This window comes from Triticum urartu, chromosome 7 (genome assembly GCF_003073215.2).
Source record: "Triticum urartu cultivar G1812 chromosome 7, Tu2.1, whole genome shotgun sequence".
In the NCBI taxonomy this organism is placed as follows: Eukaryota; Viridiplantae; Streptophyta; class Magnoliopsida; order Poales; family Poaceae; genus Triticum; species Triticum urartu.
The window spans coordinates 703,621,275-703,626,409 of record NC_053028.1 but is presented as its reverse complement, the minus strand read 5'-3'; the positions used below and the strand labels follow the sequence as shown (position 1 = coordinate 703,626,409).

General features: G+C 41.9%; 1 long non-coding RNA gene across 5 annotated transcripts; it reads left to right on the top strand.

The window, feature by feature from the left end:
* Positions 1-951: 951 nt before the first annotated feature.
* LOC125524163 lies at positions 952-4,593 on the top strand. 5 transcript variants are annotated; one of them, XR_007290578.1, is made up of 6 exons: positions 952-1,291; positions 1,429-1,474; positions 1,659-1,762; positions 1,908-2,398; positions 3,480-3,588; positions 4,216-4,593. It is a non-coding gene; the product is annotated as an uncharacterized LOC125524163 (long non-coding RNA). The 5 variants fall into 5 exon arrangements; XR_007290580.1 differs by lacking the exon at positions 1,429-1,474 and having other exon boundaries at positions 958-1,291; positions 1,908-1,991; positions 2,177-2,398; XR_007290577.1 differs by lacking the exon at positions 1,429-1,474 and having other exon boundaries at positions 959-1,291; positions 1,908-1,979; positions 2,177-2,398.
* Positions 4,594-5,135: the final 542 nt, after the last annotated feature.

Genomic DNA, 5,135 nt, shown 5'->3' with positions numbered 1-5,135 from the left:
GGCATTACCAATGTTTCTGTTGTAGTATTACCCAATCGCATTGGTGAGAGGGTGATGACTTTGTAGCTACATTATTACTGGTCAAGGAATGCATTTTTGGTAAATATTTATATCGTTCGGTTATCGCTATGCGCAATGCGTCTGCAAGGCATAGATTTAATGTGACGCATAGTGTGGTATATGGAGTTGAAGTGATCGATGACATGAAGTATATGCATTGTGCTCTTCCCATCATAGTTGACATGAACAACGCAAGAGTAATTAGTACGTGTCAGAACAATTCTGCACAAGGGCTTCAATCTTCACGTATACATGCAAGTACATGGTTATGTCTTCCGAAAGGTAATGATTTCTTCCAGAAATACTGTAATATGGTGGTGTTCTTACAACCACGGTCTCATTGTTAGTTTTAATTGGAGCTTAACTCACCTACAAATTTATGATTTGTGGCTTTGGATTCTCCGATTTTCTTTCTGTGTATATTTATTCAGATGCAAACTATTCACAGGTTATACTTTAGAAATACGCTTGATCAGTTAGAATGAGACTTAATTTATACATCTCTGTTTCGGTGGCGATCATATATATCAATCACTACCCGAAACAGACTTTTTGGTGACGGCCAGGCACCATCGTGACGGGCCCGATGCCTCCTTCAGGAACGTGGGCACATTCCTGACGTGGACGGTCCGCCGAGAGGAAAGATGGCAACGTTCCTGACGCTCTTCACGATAGCCTTCAGGAAATAGAATAACCTTCAGGAACGAGGTGGCACGTTCGCGTCGGGGCCCAATCCACGTCACGAATCAGATACGCACCTTCAGGAACGTGTACCTGGCCGTCAGGAAGACACGTTCGCGGGACGCGCTGATATTTTCGCTCGGGAGGCGCCTGATTTTTTCGTTTGGGAGAGAAAAGCGCGCGGATATCGGATATTTTCGCATGGCTGTGGTCACGTGTGGAGCGCTTGGTCAAAATCCCTAAAACAGGGTCCGGTCTTTCCCCATCGGTCTGCTCCTCCCACTCCCACGACCAGCGCCGCCGCTTGCCCCCGTGTCGGCCGTCCAGTTCTGATCCGCTGACTCCCTCCCCATCGAGCGCCGCCCACATCGCCGTTGAGCACCGACTCCACGCCTCCAGCACAGCCTCCCTCCCCATCTAGCGCGGCCCCCATCGCCGGCGACTTCCAGATCCGCCTCCCTGGCAGGCGAACTTCCAGATCCGCGTCCCTGGCCGGCGAACTTCCAGATCCACCTCCGTCGCCGTGTGGAGGTGGCTCCCTCCCCGACCAGTGAGTGCCCGTCTTCTCCTCCCCCCTCCCCATCTATTGCTGTTCCAAATAATTTACATGTGCTGCAGCAATATGTTCATTGTTTAGTACACTCTTCTTGAGATTAAAACAATGATGTTTTGTTGTTCTTCTGAAAGGATTGAGTGCAACAGCCATGGGGTATTATAGTCGCCATCTGTCTAGGTAGTGTGCTGCGCAATTTTAAGTTTGTGCATACATTAAATCGGGTTGTTCCTCAATTGGTCTCATTGATGAGTTGTGATACATATCTGTATGCGTGTCAATACCTGCAAGCTGTAGGTTATGTCCCCTGTTCAGGAAGGTGCAGTTTACGTATGCATGCTTTATTGTTTTCTCTTCATTGAAGGTCTTACAAAATCAGGAAGTTGTAGCGCTACAAAGGCCAAGTTTGAGAAGTGACATTGCCACACCACAACCCTCTCGATCAAGAAGTCCAATCCAGGCATGTTGGTAAGTTCCACTCATGGAAAGTTTGTTGAAAGAGCATGTTTTCATATGTAGGAAAGAAAGTATGGGCCTGCAGCAGCAACAAACTTGAACACTACAATTATTGTTAATCTGAAATTAAAGCGACATGCTATGTCCATGGTTTCAGAAGAACCCACCACAAAGCATCTTCAAGACGCACATCCAGTATATTGGAAGGAACGTCATCTCGGTCTTCAAAGTTATGTTCCTGGTACTTCTTCATAGTTGCAGTCTGCACTTGGCACCAAGAAAAGACCTTTTCATTTGTTTGGTGACTAATAGCATGTGTGTCATGAGCTGGAGTTTACCTTTGTGTTTGAAAACTTGTATACATATATTACAGTTTTGCCTTTCACCATTGTTCATTGAAATATGCTATATTCTTTTTCATTGTAGGTGAATTGATCCTTCCAAGCCCAAGAGGATGCCGGTACTCCGCTGGCAGATCCTTCCCATGCTGAAGGCCATGTTCATGCTACTCATCTGGATGAGCATGGTTCTACCCCAAGACAGGATATATACCATTTGTTGCACTACAGTTGGTATATAGCAAGATGGATAAGAAATACCCAAGAGCTTCTTCCTTTTCAAGATTAGAAGATGGATGATAGTGATACGGTAAGTTGTTGTTATGATCCCCAATTCCTCTATGCACAAACTTGACAATGGTTGTGATCATGTTACTTCTATGGTTAGCAAAGTAAACTGCAGCTGAATTATACAAGTAGAGCAATGTAGTATAGTGCATGTAAGATTGTGGTGTCATCAAAACAGGGATGCATCAAACTAGTTCATGTGTTAATAATTTATGATATGAAACAATCTATTTAATCAGTGCCTGTGTATTTCAATTAGTGGTTGCTGCTTGCTTATGTGCTGCTCTGTTTCTTTCTGTGTAAATGTGGTGCTAGTTCTGTCCTTGTAGTGTAGTGCCAGTGCAGTGCACAACTGCATATATATGTCTTTTACACATATTTGCTCTGACTGTGCTATAGGTCTTGTTGATGATTTGCACATAAACCTAACTGTTTGTCGCACTATAGATGCTATATAGCAAGCTGGAATGGTTTCGAATGTGCATGATATTGACATTTTATTCATGTATTAAAATATTTGAAAACCTCAACAAGTAGAGGAGCAAGTTCAAGTACGAAAGGTGCATGGTCTTGGCTTTTAGTTTGGATTGGATTATGAACATTTATTTTATTTCCTTTTCTTCCTTGTACGTTATGTTCCTGTTAGCTCTTCATAAGTGCAGCCTACACTTAGCTTTAATAAAAGAGTTCTTCACTTGCTTGGTGGATAACAACATGTGTGTGTCGTGAACTGAAGTTTCCTTTTGGTTTGTAAACTTGTTCATGCTGCCCAAGTGTTTGTGTATTTCAGTTAGTGGTTGCTGCCTTCTTAAGTGACTGTGTACTGCAACCATGTAGTCAGTATAACTTAGTTCATGATTTAAGTTGTCATACAAAATTAAATATGTTCTCTGTACATGTTAGCTTATAATTTTAGGAAATGATTCACTATGACTGGTGAGATCCATTTATAGATCATTTAGAGTTTCTAATTTCTATTCCAGTCAGTTTTCATTAATGTGTTCTTGCAACAAAAAAACATTGTCTTAAACTCTTAATATTATATCTAAGGACTGCATTTATGAGTATGTCTCCAGTTATTCTAATTTCCTTCATGAATACAGCTTCTGAGAAGAAATCGTTCCAGGTACTGGGCGTAGTGGTGATGGAGACATAGACTTGTAAGACCCTTGGGTGGGCGAACGCCCTTGAGCACCTCCACTTGAACTTCTGGTGAGCAAGTCTGTAAGGAACCACCCCAGGACAGTTCCAGTCATATTAGTCTTTTCTTATCAGCTAGCTTTGCATCGTCTGCTTCCTTCTTGTTTTTGACATATTCAAGATGATGAATTTTCAGATTACCTTGCAGCTTGTTTAGGCTCCCCAACTGTTTTAGCTCATGCCCATGTTTTGTCCTTACTTGAGATACAGCAAGTTCTTGTAGTAATGTTAAACTACCGATGTTCGGAACTTGCATTGCAAACCTATAAATATGACGCTTACTGCTAGTTTTCTACATGTAGTGCTAGTTCTGTACATGCAGTTTAGTGCTTGTCATACTTAGATTTTTCCTATGAAGTGATGATTTTTTTTTGCTACCACGTAAAGTTGTGAAGGTGGTTGGTCATGACAAATTTTCATTTGCCATGAAAACTATGGGTATAGGGCATTGGATGGCAATCATTTAATTTTTCTTGCCTTTTTTTAATTATGTTCATGTTACATTTAATTGCAGCCTATACTTGGCAATAAGAAAAGTCATGAGCTGTAGTTTACCTTTTGGTTTGAAAGCTTGTACATATCACAGTTTTGCCTTTCACCGTTGTTCATTAAAATCTCCTATATTTTTCTATTGTATAGGTGAATGGAACATTCCAAGCCCAAGGGAATGCACTCCATTAACAGAATCTTCCCATGATGGAAGACCATCCTCATGCTACTCATGTGGATGAGCATAGTTCTACTCCAACATTTAGAAATTCCAGTAGTATAATTAGTTGTTAATATTGTGAAATAGGGTGCAGGTAGGCTTTCTTTGTCAATTGCTTCTCTTGGCAATTTAGGAATCAACCAGTATGCGTGTTTCGTATTTGGTGACACCTCCTGTTAAGTTAAGGCTCCATGAATCATGACTTGGATATGAATATGTAGATCTTGTGAATAACGAGATTTAAATAAATTGGATGGGTACATTGTGACCTAGGAATTGGATGTGATTTTAAACCGGGTTATATGATCTTTGTGTATGCATGAATGTGAAATGATTTGGCATGTGGCTGTGAATATATATACCGCTTTCCAATAATATTTTTATTTGCTCTTGGTTCATTCCTGAGGACCGTTTTAATTCTTTCCTGACGAAGCCAGCCGTCATGGATATGTAGAGCTCATTCCTGAAGGTATGGTCCTGAGTGCCACTAGCTGTCAGGAAACAGAACATGTTCCTGACGGCCAGATTTCTGACGGTATCTCCTGACGGTGAGGCCGTCAGGAATATGAATTTGGGTGGCTCCAGGCACTTGTCAGGGAACGCCGTCAGGAAAATCTATTCGTGACGGGTACCGTCAGGAACGGCCTTCTTTCCTGACAAGCTGTTGCTGACGGGAGTTTCCTGACGGTGGGGTATCATTCCTGACAAAATCGGTTCGTTCCTGACGGATTTTGGCCGTCAGGAAAAAGTCAGTTTGGGGTAGTGAATGCCATTGTGGTGTAGACAAACCAAAAATTTAGATTACAGATTCATATGCACTTCAGTTTGTTTTTTGTTCCGTCGTAGGTTT